This window comes from Stenella coeruleoalba, assembly GCF_951394435.1.
Source record: "Stenella coeruleoalba genome assembly, chromosome: 10".
In the NCBI taxonomy this organism is placed as follows: Eukaryota; Metazoa; Chordata; class Mammalia; order Artiodactyla; family Delphinidae; genus Stenella; species Stenella coeruleoalba.
The window spans coordinates 84,185,132-84,205,352 of record NC_137156.1 but is presented as its reverse complement, the minus strand read 5'-3'; the positions used below and the strand labels follow the sequence as shown (position 1 = coordinate 84,205,352).

Sequence of the window (20,221 nt, the reverse complement as noted above, 5' to 3'; positions counted from 1 at the left end):
TTGCTTCTTATTTTTTTGGTGTTTGTAGCCCTGTTATATGCAGTTGTGACTGAGAACATGGGTTTTATCTCTGTGGTTTAATAACTAGTAAGCTACCGAACTTCTTAGATTCTCAGTGTCCTCCTTATAATAATAATACTAGGCTTCCCTGGTGGCACAGTGGTTGAGAGTCCGCCTGCCGATGCAGGGGACATGGGTTCGTTCCCCGGTCCGGGAAGATCCCACATGCCGCGGAGCGGCTAGGCCCGTGAACCATGGCTGCTGAGCCTGCACGTCCGGAGCCTGTGCTCCACAACGGGAGAGGCCACAACGGTGAGAGGCCCGCGTATTGCAAAAATAATAATAATAATACTTTCCTCCTAGGATTTTTGTGAATACAGAGTTAAACACAGTGCAAGGCACATAGTAAAACACTCAGTAAATAGTAACTATAATTTTTACCATTACAGAAGACAGTGCCCTAATAAACTCTTTTTGATGCTTCCAGTAACAAACCCCCTTGGGTGAAATCCAAGGTAAGCCTAACCAATATTAAGCACCACTCTGTAATGGATGGCATTCTGGGGAGGCTCCCAAGACAGTACTTTTAAAATTGCATCTATATCATTTCAGGAAACAGTAACTGGGGAGAATGCTGCCGAGAAAGTTGCATGAGAGTTGAGGGAATATACTGAGAAGTAGGAGAGCCATTTATTCTCTGAATTTCTTGGTACTTGAAAGTAAATGAAAAGATAACAGTGCCTGCAGAGTTGGTCCTCAAACCAGATCTGAGAAGGACACCAGCATCTCATGGCGGTTCTTGTACATTCTTCATTTACAAGGGCCTTTTGGAAAATTTGTTTTGTTAGAGGGCAAAGGTTATATTGGTTTAACTAATTATTTTATAACCTTGGAAAAGGGGATAAGGAGGTTTTTATGACAGGAATACTTCTTAAGACAAATATCTCTGAATAATGAAGAGTAAGTCTTTTGATTGATATGGACTGATAGCTGTGTGTGTGTGTGTGTGTGTGTGTGCGCCCGCGCGCGCATGTGTACGTTTGGGGGACATGGAAAGGTTCAGAATGTGAGCTAGTAGAGGGAAAGGAAACATTGGGTTTAGAAATATTACCTGGGAATTGGGGATAGTTCCAGTCTTCCTTTTTTCAATAAAGATTCCTCTCTCAGGTATTGTGTTCACGTATTGTGTTAGGGACTAAAGATAGAAATTTATTCTCTCATTCATTCAGCAAATATTTACCGAGCACCTACAATGTGCCAGCCACTGTGCTAGGCACCTGGGAACACAGTAGTGAGTACAATCAGGTATCATCTGTAACCTTCATGGAACCTAGAGTCTAAGAAGGAACAGGGGTGATTAAATCATAACATAAATAACTATGAAGTTACAATGTGGTTAAGTACAAGGAAGGAGAGTTACAAGAACCAGGAGGATATTTACTAGAAGGATATGTCCTTTGTCTGGTAGTGTCAGGGAGACAATATGGTCAGATTTGTCTTTCAAAAAGATTATTCTGCCTTCATTGTTGAAATGAAGATTCAATAGTGGGTACAAAGAATCAGTTAGAAGGCTACTGCGGGGATCCCAGGAAGAAATGTGGCTGGCTTAGAACAAGGAGGTGATAATGGAGACAGAAGTGGACCAATTTCAGAAATCTTTAGGAGGTAAACTCAATTGAACTTGGTGAAGAATTGGATGAGAGAGAAGAGGGGAGTGATGTCAAGAATGACTTCTGGGTTTTTTTTTTTTTTTTGCGGTACGCAGGCCTCTCACCGTTGTGGCTTCTCCCGTTGTGGAGCACAGGCTCCGGACGCTCAGGCTCAGCGGCCATGGCTCACGGGCCCAGCCGCTCCGTGGCATGTGGGATCTTCCCGGACGGGGCACGAACCCACGTCCCCTGCATCGGCAGGTGGACTCTCAACCACTGCGCCACCAGGGAAGCACTGACTTCTGGGTTTTAAGCTTCTCTCTCTAGGACCTCATAAATGCACCATGAAAAATAAAGTGAAGTATTTGCCCCAGTATAAGCAAAGTTACGGCACAGATAATTGGGACTTGATAAAATGTCCCATCACTGACCCTTGAGCTCACTTCCCTGAGGGCCCAGTGTTTAAAGAAGATTAGAGTATAATGTATTTGTTGGTGGTCCGTAGCCAAAGTCAGCACAAGTACCCAGACTATAATGTACTGCTCAAGGACACAGTTCGAATATTCCAGCCCCCAGGCCAAACGGTGAAGTCTAGCTGTTGTGTGGTCCTGTAATCTTCTCCAACTTCCCCCCACCCCAAGTGCTTGATGCTCTGCTCTTGTCAGAGCTGTTTGAAGAGCCTGAGGGATATTGCGTAACAGCATGCTCTTCAAGGAATTAGCTTTGCAACTTAGGGAAGAGAAACTTTCATGACTTCAGCTGTGCTCAGTGTTTATTATTTCTCAGACTGTGCTCTTGCATGGTGTAGTTATAAAAGCATACACGTATACTAATATAAGTTATATAACTAATAGCTGTAGAATATATAATATGTCACTCTCATAAGAGTTATAAAAGTAGACACAGTGGGGATTTCCCTGGTGGTGCAGTGGTTAAAAATCCACCTGCCAGTGCAGGGGACACGGGTTCGAGCCCTGGTCCGGAAGGATCCCACATGCCACGGAGCAGCTAAGCCCGTGGACCACAACTACCGAGCCTGTGCTCCAGAGCCCGTGAGCCACAACTACTGAGCCCATGTGCCACAACTACTGAAGCCCACGTGCCAAGAGCCCGTGCTCCACAACAAGAGAAGCCGCTATAATGAGAAGCCAGCGCACCGCAATGAAGAGTAGCCCCTGCTCGCCGCAACTAGAGAAAGCCCGCGCACAGCAATGAAGACCCAACGCAGCCAAAAATAAATAAATTTAAAAAAAAAAGGAGACACAGTGGGCATTGATTAATGTTACTTATAAATGCGAAGACTGAGACCTGCAAATATTAACCAGCTTGCTTTTGGACTCACGGGTACTCATTATTGTTCAAAGCTTATATTTATATCAGGACTTATTCCTTCAACAAATATTTTTTGAGTACCGTATGCTAGGACTATTTCCAAGTAAGCAATGTAATCTAATAAATTGCCTGTCCTCATAGAGCTCATGCTCTATTTGGAAAGATAAATAAGCAAAAAAAAAAAAAAAAAACCCAAATAGTATAATTTCATATAATACCATGAAGAATAAAACAGAGCAAGGGGTAGAATGTAATTAAGTGCATTAAAAAGGGACCTTTGTCAAAGAAGTCCTTTGTGAAGGGAAGATATCTGAGCTGAGACAGGATTGATGAGAAGGAATTCTGGGGGCAAAAAACATTCTACGTGGGGAGACAGCAGGTGCAAAGGTCCTGAGGCAGGAAACAACTTAGCAGATTTGACAACAGGAAAGAGAAAGCCACATGGTGGGAATATGGTGAACCCAGGAAAGAAAAGTTTATTTGGGGGCCAAGATATTAGAGACTCTTTAGGGCTACAGTAGAGAGCTTGGATTTTATCTAAGGGCAGTGGGAAGTCATTAGAGGGTTTTAAACACTAAAGTCACATGATCTGAGTAGGATTTAAGAAGATCCTTCTAGCTCCTGGGTAGAATGGACAAAGTGGGTACAGCAGAATGTGAGAAGAAAGTCAGCTGAGGAGAAAGCTGGTAGTTTGGACCATCGTTGTAGGAGCAGAGATACAGAGAAGTGGGTGAATCTATGATACCTTTGGATAGCAGGTGGCAGGGTTTGCTGGTGGACTAGTGATAGGAGATAAAAAAAAATACAAAACAGAAACAAGGGCAACTTCTGTGGTTTTGACCAAAGCAATTAAATCATGAATCTCTATAATACCAAAGATTCAACCCAGATCTCCTTAACACTCCAGCAATCTCTTTTGAAAGGCAAGGGTCTAATTGCCTGTTCTAGTGTGGAATTTTTCCTTTTGAAGTGTCACCTTATTATTCTGTCTACAGGAAGCACGGAGAGAGATTGATATTTATAGGTTGCATTAGAATTCAGATTGCCCGCCCCAGATGTCTGCTGCAAGCCTTCTGACTAGGTTAGTAATAGCTGTGGCGCATTGGCTCTGCCAGTGAGGATGTATGCCTCGGTGTCCAGTTCCTTCAATCTAAAAGAAGACAAAGGCTGACCATGTCGACCTGACTGGCCTTCTTGTTGCCTAGCGCTGCCCTTTGTCCGCAGCCTACTTCTTGGACCTGGTGTCATGACTTACTCAAGAAGACTGTTTACATCCCAGCATGGGATGACAGATGGGGTTGCAGGAGGGAATCTGGACCATGGTCAGGGGCATCTGATGGTCCCCAGAGGCTCGAATATGACAGCCTGGCCTCTTTGGCTCCCTGCTTTCTGTAGGCAGAGCGGGTTCCAGAACTCCATGGTGTGGTGGAGCTGGGTCACCCCTGTGGTTTGGACAGAGAGCAGGGTGGGGCAAGCTGTCCCCCGGCTGCTCCGGAGTTGGCTTCAGACAAGAGACTAAGGTCAGGCATGTGGTTGAAATTACACATGTGTTCCTGGCAGCATTCACGTCAGAATTTATGAAAATAGATTTTATAACTTCAGCTGTACTTGGCAATGATCATTTCTTGGTTGAAGTTGCATGGAGGGTCCCTAAGATCAATTCTTACTGCAGACGGAAATCTGAATTCTGACAGTGAGTGGCGTATCCTTACTTTTTGAAAGTCTCCTGAGTGGGCCTACAGGAGAGTAGCCATCAGTCAGGATCCTGGCAGGAAACAGGATTCACCTCTGATGGTTCAAATGAAGAGACTGAATGAAGGAACTATTTGCAGAGGTGTGGGCAGGGCTGAGGGGACACTGAAAGGGCAGGGGAGTCACCAAGAGGCTAAGAGCAGGGCAAACTGTTACCACCCCAAGGGCCAAAGAAGAGAAAGGACAGAACTGTAGTTACCTGAGCCAGGTGAGACCTGGTGCCATAGAGGAGGGGCCACGAGCAGCAGCTGGGGACCCGGAGGAAGCATCTGCTACCAGAGAGGTCGCCCAGAAGCGGGAGGGAGCGAGGAAGCTTCTCCACCCGCCCTGTCCTATCATCTGCTGGGGAGAGGAGAGGGCGGACAGGAAGGAAGACGGATGCGGAAGGGCAAATGAAGGACCAGAGACCCAAGAGGGATGTCGTCCTTCGCTCCACATCATAGCATCGGCATTGTCTTTAAACACATACACATACGCACCCCACCTCCTCCTCTCTTTTTACTCATTTATAATAGTCTTCAAACCCCACGACACCCAGAAACCACTGCAGGGACGGGAGATGGAGTGTGAATGCTGTGGTATGTGGATCTTGGGTGCATCCAGGTATTCCCTAGGGGCACCATGGGATGGAAGTAGGGAGTGTGCATGGGGTCCTGGCCTGGACCCTTATTGCTGGTTAGGGGTTGACTTGCAGAGTGGGAGAGGGGCTCAGAGTGAATGAGGAAACTTCTCACCCCAAAAGACAATGGCATTTTGGGGGTAGAAGGGGGTCACAGTACATGTTTCACGAAGACTAAGGCTGGGAGTCAGAGCTTCAAAGACGCGTGTTCCTACACGGGAAGGTACGGGTTTGAGGTGGTTTGATTTAAAGCCCCCAAGTTGGTGTCTGGTCCAGTTTCCTAAAAACGGCAGCTCACCTTTCAGGGAGAGGCATTGCAGAAAATTACAGCAAAGATATTTGGTTTGGCAGTCAAGGAAGGGGGAAGGGGAGACAGTGATGCTCTTTTAATTTCACTCAGAGTAGCGAGAACTGGAAGAGGGCCCTGGATGAGCTGGAGGCCAGCGTCTTGGGAGAAGGTATCGCAGCAGAAGCTTTCCAAGTGTAGCTCTGTACTTTTTATTATGATTTGGGAGGTAGTGCTGTGTATGTTTTTTTTTTTTTTTTAAAGCGTATTTATTTATTTTTGGCTGCATTAGGTTCTTCGTTGCTGCGCGCGGGCTTTCTCTAGTTGCGGCGAGCGGGGCCTACTCTTCGTTGTGGTGCGCGGGTTTCTCATTGCTGTGACTTCTCTTGTTGCTCGAGCATGGGCTCTAGGCACTCGGACTCAGTAGTCGTGGCTCGCGGGCTCTAGAGCGCCGGCTTAGTAGCTATGGTGCACGGGCTTAATTGCTCTGTGGCCTGTGGGATCTTCCTGGACAAGGGCTTGAACCCGCGTCCGCTGCATTGGCGGGCGAATTCTTAATCACTGCGCCACCAGGGAAGTCCAGTGTTGTGTATGTTCAGGCAAACCAATATTTGCATATTTATTTATAAATTGCATCTCGTCTATGCATATTACCATATGGACATACTGAGCACTGTGAGGTATAGTGGGTAAGAGCATGGATCTGTACCTCAGTTTCTTTGTAGGTTTGTTGTGAGAAGCGATTACCTGCAAAGCCCTTAGTACAATGCCTGACATGAAGTCAGCAGAATATGGGTTACATTGTGGTATGAAACGTACCCTAAACACAAGTTTTTTAAGGGTGAGATCAAAATATATAAATAGAAGTTTTTATATATATTTTAAGTGTATAAGAATATATATTTCCATACCCCATCTTGCACACCTTCTTGGGGGTGTACACTCCCCACTTTGGAGACCACCAGTTAAGACTTAGTATTTGCTGCCACGCAGACTGCGCTACCTTGAGTAAATTCACTTTTTCCAGCCTCAGTATCCTCTTCTGTGGGATGACAGCAGTTAATAGCGCCTGCATTATAGGGCTGTTGGAGGATTAAATGCACTACATCCACTTAACCCAGGCTCTGCCTGGCGTGCCCTCAGGACTCAGTAAAATGTTACATGTGATTATTGTCACAAAAGTAACCATCATTGTCTTTAAATCAGCAAAGAGTAAAAAGATCATCCATAATCCTACAGGATCATATATTATCGCTGTAAAGGAACTTGTTGGCCTATTTTTAGACCTTTTCCTAAAGCTTCTGTGTACACACATACGTATTTTGCATAATTGGAATCATATTGTGTGTTCTCTTGTGGACCCATTCTTAGTGGCTGTAGAGTATGACAGTCTCAGATTAATTTTTTCACCCAACCCTGTTGTTGATCATTTGGTTTTTCTGTTTTAAACAACACTGTGATGAAAAGTCTTTTTTAACAGGCTTATTGGGATGTAGTTTATGTACCATCAAATCACACACTTAAAGTGTGCAATTCAGTGATTTTTAGTGTGTTCAGAGTTGTGTGACCATCACCAGAATCTAATTTTAGAACATGATTGTTGCTACACAAAGAAACCTGCACCTGGGACTCCCCTGGTGGCTCAGCAGTTAAAAATCCGCCTGCCAATTTGGGGACATGGGTTTGATCCCTCTTCCGGGAAGATCTCACATGCTGCAGAGCAGCTAAGTCTGCGAGCCACAACTATTGAGCTCACGTGCTGCAGCTACTGAAGCCCGTGCTCCTGGAGCCCGTGCTCTACAACAAGAGCTTAGCTTGGCCACTGCAATGAGAAGCCCTTGCACCACAACGAAGAGTAGCCCCTGTTCACCGCAGCTAGAGAGAGCCCGCACGCAGCAGCAAAGACCCAATGCAGACTAAATAAATAAATAAATAAATAAATAAATAAATAAATAACAAATGTTTTAAAAAGAAAAAAACCCTGCACCCATGGTAGTCACCGCCATCCTCAACCCTCCCAGGCCAGGCAACCATTAATCTACGTTCTATCTCTGTAGATTTGTCTATTCTGGACATTTCCTACAAATGGGATCATACAGTCTGTTGTATTTGAAGACTGGTTTCTTTTACTTTACATAATGTTTTTTGAGGTTCACCCACCTTGTAGCACTATCAGGTCATTATTCCTTTTTGTTGCCAAACATCCCATGGTGTGGCTATATCACGTTTTATTCATCTTTTCATCAGTGATGAACATTTGAGTTGTTTCCATGATGAATAATCTTATAGATTAATCTTAACTATTTCCTTTGAATGCATTCCTAGACTTGAAAATTCTGGGTCATATAATTTCCAGACTTTTGACTATCAAGCACTTCTAATCCAGACTTTCTCTCTCATTTGAGCACATTAATGACTTCCTTCTTCCTCATCGTATGAACTACAAAACTTTTGTATTCCTTGTGACACCTGGAGGTATTTACAATTTCTAATATTCTAGAGAACCATTCTCGGGAATTCTATCCTATGTTGGGTGTCAGAGGCTCTGATGGACAGTGATATTCCTAAAGGGAGCACACTGTATTTACTTATATCAGTCTTTATCATTTTCAACTAGAAACCTCCCTGCCGTCTGGCATTAAGGAAAATTGGCAGAGACTTGTAAGTGGTAGATCGTCTCTTTAAATTGTCTCACTTTGTCCTTTTAAGTATATGTATCCCCTACCAACCTCCTAGCAGTGGTTGACAACCAGAAAAATAATGTCTTGTGTCAGTGGAATTTAGACCCAAGGTTTCACAGCCCATAGGCAGCTAAGTATCATTAGACTCATAATCTTATTTATTTAAAATATGTTATTGCCAAACTGACTTTCCCCCTTCTTTAAAAATTTGGGGGCCTCCCTGGTGGCGCAGTGGTTGAGAGTCCGCCTGCCGATGCAGGGGACACGGGTTCGTGCCCCGGTCCGGGAAGATCCCACATGCCGCGGAGCGGCTGGGCCCATGAGCCATGGCCGCTGAGCCTGCGCGTCCGGAGCCTGTGCTCCGCAACGGGAGAGGCCACAACAGTGAGAGGCCCACGTACCGCCAAAAAAAAAAAAAAAAAATTTGGAAGTACGTGAAAGTTTGTTTTCTACATGCTGTGGTTTTTAATCCAACATAGCTGTTAAACTCTTGGGGTGGCCTCTTCGGCAAAATCTACTCACCCTTTTTCTTTATTATATGAAAGGATCCTGCAGAGAAGGCAGCTGGTGGATATACACCAAGCTTAAGCCTTTGTCCTTGTGAATCCTGGATAATGTTTACAAATAGAATGGTCTCTGCAGGTAAGAGAGCTTCCTCCTTTACCACTGCGTTTAATCTTTCCAAAGCCTGAAAAATATTCGTTGAATCATGGTGGTTAGGACAGCTGATTTTGCCCTTGCCCTCACCCCCAGATATTCTTCCTCCACTGACCTTTCTGGTCACAAGCAACAGAGCTGATTAAAATACTCCGCTCTTCGTACAAAGACCGTCCACCGCACCCCCTGAGGCTCTCCGGTGTTGTCATCAGTGATGCTAATGGATTTGCCTTGATCTTTACTTCACTGCCTCTTGAGAATAACAACGTGCATTTATGAGACTGTTGCCTAGATGAGTAGACGTCTGGCAGGGGCTCGTAAGTGCTGGATCTCTCTTATGAGAGACGTTTTTATATAAGATATCCAATTTCAATCTCGTGACTACCCACAAAGTTGGTGCTGATATGCCCATCCTAAGGATGAGAAAGTTGAGACATCATTGCTCTGTGCCTCCTGGCAGACAAGGTGTAAAAAAATTCCAATTCAATACAGACTTCTTCAGATTACAGCATAGGAAATACAGTCATTCCTGAGAGTAAACAAAGGTAACCCTACTGCTAAATGCTTACCTATCAGAGATGGTGCATACCTTGGTGACCAAAGCCTTTAAAATAAATGCTGCAGTGTTATACTCACCAAGGTGTGGTGTTCAGAGAAAATGTCCTTCAAAAAAACGGGGGAGGGAGAGTTTCTAGGATTAAGAAATTTGGGAAATGTTGGGTTATATTAAGTCACACACACTGTAGACTGCGGACCTTCTCAGAGACTCTACTATTGGCATATGCATTGTGAAACCCCAAGATGGGTAGAGCATAAATCTTTTTTTGTGGGACACCTATTAGCGTTTTAAAGAGCTGGTGTGTGTGACACACACCGCCAGAATGAACTTCATAACAGCCATTCTTTTTTGGTTTACTTTTTTTTGTAGGTAAAAGACACATGTGGTAAACTCAGAGTATGCAAAGGTATTCAGTGAAAAGGTCTGTCTGTCTGCTTTTAATCACTGTCTCTGAGATTCTCTCTTGAGAGACAAGCATTGATTTCAAGATGTGCAATCATGTTTGTATGTGTGTAAGCGCATACGTGTGTAAGTGTGTGCGTGTATTTCGATTTTGAGCACACTATATATGTTGTTCTGCACATTATCTTTTTACTCAATATATATTAGAAGTCCTTCCATATCAGTACTTATAAAGCTGTGTCCTTTCGTCTAATATCCGCATGGTATTCTATTGTATGGATGTATCTTAATCCGTTTAACCAGTACCCTATTGATTTAGAATATTTCTAACCTTTTCCTACTGTGAACAGTGCTGCAGTGGGTACCCTTGTACATTTGTCTTTGTCATCATGGTGTTTCATGTATCAGCCTTTGATAAAAGCCAGGGGTGTAAAGATAAAATATGATTCTGTGAAGTCAAGAATAACCCAGGTTCATAGCCTTCTGATGGTCTGGCTTGATCCAGAGATATTTCGATAATTTAGAGAATTTAGAGAACTATAGATCCAAGTCCTAAAACTATATTATCAGAACTTGTTTAAAATAGTGGGAAAATGTATAGATTATTTTTCAGAGATAAGAAAAATTAGTTTGTGAAAAATCATATTTCTCTTAGGAAATAAAGAGGTTTGGAGTTGATACAGTAATTGTACATGTGTTCCAACTCATGGCAAAATGAAACTCAAGGCATGAAATCTATAAAACAGGGATTTCCCACGTGGATAACCTTTGATTCTTAATTCAAAACTCAGAGCAAACTGCTTTATTTACCCTGGTTCAGAAACAATGGTTTTGCTTCCTCACTATCTTGTACTGCATTTGATTTCTGCCAAATAACGTTTGACTGACTCAAAGACTTTAAAGATTGTTTTCTCTCTTCAGCATATTTCTCCCTTTTCTCTTTTGTGAACGAAGTAGAAAAATAATATAAGGTCGCTTTATGGAACAGGAGATAAAACCTTTCTTTTTAAAACAGATGTTGTCGTCTAGTTGGAATTCAGCTATAGAACTTGATAGAAGTCCTTCCATATTTGTTATTTTTTGATAATGTCTCTCTTATTGTTTTTAATCAATCTGATCGATGGGGCTCAGTCTCAGAGCAGGCTGGGCAAGTTTCCTTGAGGCCAAATTACTACTGGGACATCAGGTAATTTAAGTGTATTTTCACTGTCTGGTCCTTCTTTGGGAGAGTGCCTAAGATGCTGTAGCCACCATCCATCATAAGGTGCCATCACTCTGGGCCAGGCACTTTGCACGCAGTGTCTCATCATTTATACAGTGTGTATAGTATCACTCGATCCTGTACTATTAGGTGGGAGCTGCTCTTATCCCCATTTTATAGATAGAGAAACTGAGGCACAGGACAACCAAAAAACTCCCTTGAGGCCACCCAGCTAGGATGTTATAGAGCTGGAATTTGAACCTATTGTTTTAAAGTCTTGCCCGAATTAGAGATGGGTTTATTCTCTAGAGGAGTAGGTCTTGAATTCTTTTAAACTCAAAGTCATGTAATCAACAATAAGAAAACAAAGATTTGTCACTGCTCTAACCTAGTTATGCCAGCAACATGTGAATGGTCTCCATTGTTCACAGCTCCTGGCAATGGGGGGATTTGTTTTTCTACGTCTGAGCGGTCCTGGCTCCAGAGCTGGTGTGGCTCTCCAGGCCAGAGGATGGAACAAGTGTAATGACACGTGTGACTTTTTTGGAAGGAGATGCTCTGACCCTTTTATTACCTCCCCTGGGACACAAGTGATCACGACACAAGTGATCACCTGCAGTGATGTCTAGTCTTAACTCTTTGTCCTCACTTGAAGCCAACCAAATGGCCAGGGCTTCCACCATGTTCTTAAGGAAACGTTTGCCCAAATTTTCCCTTAGAAATCTTTACAGACATTAGCATTCGATCCCTATGTTGTAATATGTAGAAATGGTGGTCGGGGACGCATGGAACCCAGTGTGACAACAAGTTTTCAGTTTCCCCTTTGTGTCAAGGGGCTGGAAGAGAGTCATTATGTGAAACCTGAGTATTAAGGCGTTTTCAGGTCATGAAGAGGAATTTGACCAGAGGAGTCCCAGAAATGCAGATCTTGAATTCTAATCCTGTGCTCTTAACCACTGCTGTGCTGTGGGCACCTGGCCATTTGCATTTGTCCTCTAGGGCATTATAAACCCATCTACTGGCGGAAAATCTCAGAAACCTTATATAAAGGGAACTAACCCCTACTGAGTTGTTACCGGGTGCCAGGGACTGTTAGATGCTTTGTATCCTTACTAACAGCCAGCTGCCCAAGCTTGCATGCTCAAACTAGGTCTTGGAAACTGTCACTTCTGCATGTGGTCATTCCACATGCTCTGCCGCTTCCCCAAACAGGCAAGATGTAGAAATCAGAGACAAAAGGGAGTCTTGATTGCCAGGTTCAGTTTCCTGCCAGGGCAGGATGTAATTGCAGGGCTGTCTAGAGCCTATGATAAGCTGATACTAAATTTGTTCTTGGCAGACTGTCTTGGGACGTGTGGGGGAAGGGTGGAGGAGGGGGAAGTGGGAGCTTAGGTGCAAGGATCCTTTTGTAATCTCTGGTCTCCTCTTGTTTGAGCATGAGAACATTTCCTGAATGCTGGTCTTAAATATTTAGTGGTCATTCAGATGTAAGACTAGTCTGCAAACGTTCATGCCCGAGACATGGATACAGTTTTGCTGTATCCAAACTCCCTCTTCCTGTCTCTTGCGCATCTGGCCTGAGGCTTGTGTATCAGTGAGGTATTTGGATGTGACGTCTCTCCTGGTGTAACAGGTAAATTGCGAAGGACTTCTGACATTTTTCTTACTGACTGTGCTGTTCACTAACACTGTCTTAGGTTAAAAAGGAATGGAGCATCATTTGAATGGCTTTGTTTTCTTAACTTTAGCTGTTTCTTTTCTTTTTTGCAGAAGAGAAATAAATAGTTCAGGAGATGAAAAAAGGGCACTTTGAAAAAATTTGACGATAGTTGATTTACAATATTGTGTTAGTTTCAGGTGTACAGCTTCAGATTCTTTTCCATTATAGGTTATTATAAGATATTGAATATAGTTTCCTGTGCTATAAAGTAAATTCTTCTTGTTATGTTTATAAAATTGTAACATGTGATAAAGGTGAAATTATCCAGGAAAGGATACATTGTTCAAAACTAGTGCTGGGAGAATTGACAAGCTGGGAAAAAATAGCATCTCCCCATACAACATATACCAAATTAATTCTTAATGGATTAAAGATTCAGATGGAAAAAAATACATAAAAAGCTGAAAGAAAAAACTGGTGCTGTTACACAAAGTTTCTTCAATTCTAAATAGGTGGCATTTTCTTTCTTTTGATTTTCTTATCTGAAAGTATTAGATGGGAGTATACTCTTGCTTTTATTTCTTTTCCTTTTTTTTCTGGTCTGCGCGCTCTCTCTCTCTCTCTGTCCCTTTCCCTCTCCTTCTTTCCTTCCCTTCCTCCCTCCCTTTCTGTCCTTCTTTCTTTTTTAAATATTGAAGAGCTTGATGCTTTGCAACTAGCTACACAAAGGCAGCTCTACATTCGAGAACTCCACAATAAGCCCTGCTTCATTCACCTCTTTGTTTCCTGAGTGATCATCATTTTGTCAAGGGGGTCGCTAACTGGAGACCGCCTCAATGAAAGGAAAAACTGAGTACAACACCGCCTGGCTTCCTGACACCTATTGTTTGAGCTCGGCTTTGCTTTTCCTTTCATTAGAAGGGCAAGCTGGCCTCTGTCATTTCTCCCTGAGGCTTGTGGATCGGGGAGGTACGCAAGCCTCCCTTTCTCCCTTTCGTCTCGTGGGTCTTGCTTGAGACTAGTTTTCCTGAAACATAATTTTCGTCAAGCCAGTGCTGGCCCTTCAAATGAAGAGGACTCTAGTTTCCTGAAATTAGTCTTTTATGGGGAGGTTTTCCATGTAAAATGTTGAGGAAATTCTTGCTCTTCTTTTTCTGGTGGGGGTTGAGGGTGAATGAGGGTGGTTTTGGAGAGGGAGTAAGGCTCTCTTTTTTTTCCCACCCTATTACAGGGCCTGAAGCAGGCAATCTTATCTTGTGTTCCGTTCAGCCTAAAAGGTGGTCGGCCAACCACTCTTAATTTTAGGCCTGGTGTGGTGGAGACAGCTGTGGCAGCGTTGTGGCCCTCAGGGAGTGTATGCTCTAGTGTGTAACACAGTAAAGCCGTAAGCTGATACAAATGCGAATATGGAAACAAACCTAATAGAAACGCATTCCAGAAACAAAACAATGAGTGGTAAGTAGTGACTATGGGCTGCTTGAGCTACAGAAGGCTTCTCTTTTGCATTGACCAAAAGGTTGCAAAGAAGGCAGTCATGGCAAAGGTCTGGGAGAAAAGTTTTCAGAGTAGAAGGAAGAAGCACAGTTGCAGATGCCTGAGCCGGGAACAAGCCTGGCACGTTTGAGAGACAGGAGCGTTTAAGCTCTTCTGAAAGATGAGAGGAACCAGATTGTACTGAACGGAATCAAGGCATTCCCGAGAAAGGGAAGAACTGGGGCAAAGGTCCTTATGAAAGGAGACTAAGAAGAATAGCAGGTGCTGTCTGGCTAGTGCAGAAAACGTCATGCAGTATATGGTGTGAAGGTACGTTTTAAATAGCCTTAGTGAGAGGTAACATCCCATGAGATGTGTTTATCCGTTTGAAATGTTACCGGTTTAAAATATATAGTTCACTGGCTCTTAGTATGTTTACAGAGTTGGGCAACTATCACCATAATCTTACTTTAGAACATTTTCATCACCCCCCAGAAGAAATCCTGTACCCACCAGCGGTCCCTTCCCATTCTTCCAGTCACCCCAGCCCTAGGCAACCCCTGATCTACTTCGTGTCTCTGCAGATTTGCTCATTCTGGACATTTCATATACATAGGATCATACAATATGTGGTCTTGTCTGATGGCCCTAGAATGTTTTTGAAGTTCTTCTATGTTATAACACCATCAGTATTTCATTCCTTATAATTGCTAAATAATATTCCATTGTATCTGTCCATTCATCAGTTGATGAACATTTGGGCTGTTTCCACTTTTTGGCTCTTATGAGTAATGCTGCTATGAACATTTGTGTACAAGTTTTGGTGTAGACATTTGTTTTCATTTCTCTTGGGTAGTTACCTAAGAGTAGAATTTCTGGGTCATACAGCAACTCTCTGTTTAACATTTTGAGGAACTACTGAATTGTTTTCCACAGTGGCTGCACGAGCAGTTTACACGAGCTATGTGTGAGGGTGACAATTTTTCCACATCCTTGCTAATACTTGTTATTGTCTGTCTTTTTGATCATAGCCATTCTAGTGGTTGTGAAGTGGTGTCTCATTGTGGTTTTGATCTGTGTTTCCCTAATGACTAATAATGTTGAAACATTTTCATATGTGCTTATTAGCCATTCATATGTTTTCTTTGGAGAAATGTCCATTCAGATCCTTTGTCTATATTTTAGATGAGCTACTTGCCTTTTTATTTTTCAGTTATAGAAGTTTTATTTAATATTCTGGAGGTAAGTTCCTTATTAGATATATGATCTGCAGATATTCCCACCAGACAGTGGGTTATCTTTTTGCTTTCTTGATGGTGTTCTTTGAGGCACAACATTTTTTAGTTTTGATGAAGTCTAATTTGTTAATCTCTTTTTTTGCTTGTGCTTTTGGTGTCATATGTAAGAAATCCCAAGGTCACAAAGATTTCATAGTGTGTTTTTTCAAAGAGTTTTATCTCTTATATAGGTCTGTGATACACTTTTCGTTAGTTTTTATTTATGTTATGACGTAGGTGTCCAACTTCATTATTTTTCATGTACTTATCTAGGTGTCCTAGTACAATTTGTTGAAAAAAATATTCTTATTGAATTATGTTGGCTCCTTTGTAGAAAATCAATTTACCATGAACATTAGAGTTTATTTCTGGGCCCTAAGGAGGATGCATTTTTAATTACGGCATCTTTCTAACATGGTGTGAAGGCTTCAGAGATCCGCGCTCTGGTTGGGTAGTAAAGCAGCTGTCAGGTAAATTCTGGATTGAAGAGGCTTCATTTTCTCCGCAGTAAATTTATGGATGAAGATTCTTGTATTATTTCCTTATAGTACTGAAAAGATCCTTCAGGCCATTTTCAGACATTTAATAGGGCTTCATCTTAACCATCACTGACAGGGCAATATCTCTTCTGAAGTTCCCTTTTTCTTTCATTTCTTTTCCTTTCCCCTCCCTCCCTCCCTCCCTTCCTTCTTTCCTTCCTGCCTCTCCTCCTCTCTCTCTCTCTCTCTCCTTCCCCTTCCTTTCTTTAGTTCTTTCATTTCTTCCTTTAAAACATAACCTAGGTTGCAGAGATGAGATTTACAGTCATGATACAAGGGAACATTTAAATTAGGTGATGCATACAATGATGTGAATAGATTAGAATATATGGATATTTGAGATCATGTAATCACACAAACTCAGGCTAATGACTTCTGAATTCAGCAAAGTTTTTGAAGTAAATTATAAGAAACATACATATTGAGCACTCATCCTCCCAAGATTTATGCTTCTTCTTTCTAACACTTTTCACTTGGGAAGTTTCTCCCTGGACCATCTTTATGTGGCTAATGCTCCAAACTGAATCAGCATCCCTGGACAGTGTCCTAAACTCAGGCCCTAAATGTCCTACTGGATATTTTCACCAGGACACCTACTAGGTGTCAAAGGTCACAAACAGAAGAATTATTTTTGACATTTTAAAAGAGCATACACCTGTTTGGGAAAAGCATCTTATGAACTTGTTTGGAAACAAGAACAGCTGCTCTAATCTACAGATCCTGGACTTCAGCTGCAACATTTTCAGCCTCCAGCCAACCCTGCTGCTTCAGACTGGCCCACACAATCCGAATTGGCTGTTGCCCACCCATCCTGTTACCGTTTGTCCTGAATTCAGTGGTTTTGCATACTGACGGACACTCTCGGTTTGTCTCAAGTCTGAAGTCAAGGGGAGGTTCTGTGAACAACCAAGGAACTCTGTTCAGTCTTAAATGGATAAATTATACCACCGACTAGATTGTCTCTAATTGTTGAATACATCGCACCCTTAAAAGTTGTCTGTCCATTTGTGTTTATATCAAATCTGAACTTAGGGCCAGTATATGCTTGCTCATTGTTTGAAATTTAAATATTTATAAGATAGTATATCCATAAAAAAATAATAAAAGACCAAACAATTTATCAGTCCTGTGAATTTATCCATTGCCATGGGTCTGTCTCATCTACTAGATTTCCGTTCCTCTTGCCTCTACGTGATTCTCCTGAAATAGTGCACTAAACTTCTGACCAGTCTCTTCCCCTGCAGTCTCTTTCTCTTCCAGATAGATTGGGTTCACTTTGTTAGAAAACCTCATTGATGACATCAATCTCTAGAGCCCCAAATCTTCATTGCCTGTAGGATAAAACTTAAACTTCTTTGCTTCATATTCAAAATCCTTGTCCAATCTGTCTTTCACTTGCTTTCCAAGCCTTTTTTCTGACTTCCTCCGAGTTTTTCTTCTTCCAAACCACGCTGTTTAGTGTTTCCTGAACAGACCTTGAGCCTTTCTGCTTTGGGGCTTCTTTTACCTTTTGCTGCCCATGTAGTATATCTGCCACTCTCCCTCCCTTCTTCTTATATAAATCTCCCTTTCTTTCAAGACTCAGTAAAAATCCTATTTCTTCTGGTTACTCCCCAGTGAGTGATAGGTCCAAGTCGAGATCCTTAACGGCTTAGTTCCATGGTGGAGATTGCAAACTGTCAATCCATGGGCCAAATTCAGTTTACAGATATGTTTTCTTTCATCCACATTGTGTTTTGTTTAAATAAATTTTTCAGTTAGTGCCAACAGTTAAAATTCTGATATATCCCATTTAAAGAATCAGATTTCCAGCCAACTTGGAAAAATTCAAAGCAGGGCTGTGTATTCCCAGGTGGTAACTATGTGTGATTGCTCCCTTAAGCTGCCCCCATTTGGCCAAGATGTGTGTGTTTGCACAGCAGCACTGAGCTATGCCTGGTACTGGGTCTCCCCCATCCAGCACCTGTGAACATCTGCCTGGACAGTTAATTCTGTAAGGCCTTATGACTACCTCTTCTTGTTATCTTGAATGTTAGATCATTAAATTAAAATATTCCTTCTATGCTACCTCCCATGAGAGCTCGTGTGTATAATGTACTAAATAAATGCCTTAAGGTGATTTTAACCTCTCACTTCTTGCGTAAAATAATGCCACCTCTTGCTTAAAAGGATTTCAGGTAGTATTTTTTTTTTTCAGGTAGTATTTTTAAAAGACCTGTTCCATAAGGAAATAGAAGAGAAATTCAAATAAAGAACCAGACCAAAGAAACAGGAGCATGTAATAAAGGTGATTGTCAAGATTTCATATATAAAGGGAAAAGAAAGGTAAGACATATTTTATTTCAAGGAAAACCAAATCTGTAAGCCGAACCCAGGACAGCCTCACTAATCAGTGTTCTGGTTACATTATTTAGTTGTTGGCTGTAACTGGATTTTATTTTTAAATGACATTTTCTTTCAAATAAGGTAATCAATTCAGGGCTTTTGATAAGGTCATCATAATGGAAACTAAATCTTCCGTTTTATTTTGGTTGATTTTAAAAATAACTTCACGGGTCCACAGTTGGTTACCATTTACTGCTTTTATTTTAGGATTTGGCCAAGAGATAGGTCACTGTTTTTCCACCAGCAGTTTTCAGGGTTTTGTGTCTTCTCCTCCTCATGAAGTTTCCCAGCATGAAATGTAGGGAGATGGCCCACTGGTGGCCAGTTCCCAAGACAGTCCCATATTTTCCAGTGTTTTATCATTGACATGAAGGGAGGCAGTTCTTCAGTCCATTTTCTGCTTTGCATTAGTCAAACACTGCACCTTGGCACACTTCCCTTCTGTCAGGGATTCCACAGTATCTTTGTAGACTTAAGATTTTAAGAGGAAATATCTTTAGGACTCTAAGTTGTTGTAATCATTATTGTCACCAGTGTAAGCACTGTGTAAGGGAAAATGCTGCAATGAAGGAAGGAAGCAGCTCTGAAGACTCGTAAAACACGTGAAGCTCTGGAAAAGGTTTCAGAATACATCGGCACTCTTTCCCACATAAACTATTTGACTATTAACTCCCATATCGGCACGGGTTGGGAACATGGGGTCTTCTTTTGACCCAGGAATCTCACAATCATACATGCTCAGTGACTAAAAGAGTATTTCCTGTCTCTGTGCTACATATGGGACCACCACTCCTGATACTTTTCTTTAAATTTGCTGCCTTTTTTAAAACTCAAAAATAATCTTAAAAGGTAACTTTACATGCCTACTATAAAAGGAAGACCAATAATTCTAGCCCAAAATGGAAGGTTATTGGGATATTAAATGCAATGAAAACACACCTTTGTTATTCAGTTTTACTGAGGTCCTCCTAGCCACCAGAGGCTCTGCTTTTTCTCTGTACAACAGGGGATAGACTTGGTTTTAGGGAAGTGCTGAATATGTAATAGCACCTAACTGAGACTCTTTGAGGACTACTCAGAGGGATTGAAAGAGAAGCAAAAAGGGCTAACTTTTTACTCTGGAATGTAGTGTTATTGAGGCACCCCTGCTGGCGATCCCACGAGGTGATCTCAAGCAATAGCATAAGCCCACACTTTGGCAATCCCTGGACCGATTCGGCAATTCCTGCCTCCTCCAACGTACTTCAGAAGATGTTGGTGAAAGCTTTGATCCTTAAGTCAGAGGAGAATTGGTGTGAGCATCTAGAAAAACCTCCACTGTGAAATGTTTGCATGAAACTTGCTTTTTTAAGAAAGATGTTACAGCAGTGCCCCAGCTCAGACTGGCTTAACTTTCCTATCTTGCTCCTTCATTTTTTCCCCCTCTGCCTCGCATGCCTCCCCTCTTCCTCGTCTCTCTCTTTCTCCTGCTTCTCCTTCCTTCTCGTTCTCACTCTTTATTTGTCATCCTCACAGGACCAGTCACCTGTGGGAGTGTGTTTTTCATCATTAAGTACAGGAGCAGACACACTTCACGTGTCTCCAGGGTATGACCTGTAATTCCCAGCGTACTCATTTCTGTGATATTCTTAGGGCTGCAGAAAAGCTCTCAGCAACAGTGCTTGCTTAGAGTATTCTTAAAGTGCTTTGTCTCACTGCAGCTTTTACCCTTCATCCTCTAAGAAAGCAAACGAAAGTCTAAGGAACTTG

The 20,221-nt window shown here is 42.3% G+C and overlaps 1 protein-coding gene across 6 annotated transcripts in view; it reads left to right on the top strand.

Moving 5' to 3' along the window:
• The window catches only part of FRMD4B (FERM domain containing 4B), a 335,623-nt gene that overhangs the window by 43,934 nt on the left and 271,468 nt on the right, over nucleotides 1-20,221 (top strand). For 4 of the 6 annotated variants that reach the window (XM_079933823.1, XM_079933826.1, XM_079933821.1 and 1 more), the window contains exon 2: nucleotides 18,289-18,412. The exons of 1 other annotated variant lie outside the window; for it this stretch is intronic. The gene's annotated coding sequence lies outside the window, so the exon portion shown is untranslated. Of the gene's footprint in view, nucleotides 1-14,316; nucleotides 14,602-18,284; nucleotides 18,413-20,221 lie in introns of those variants that run through there. One more of the 6 variants, XM_079933822.1, reaches the window with a different exon arrangement.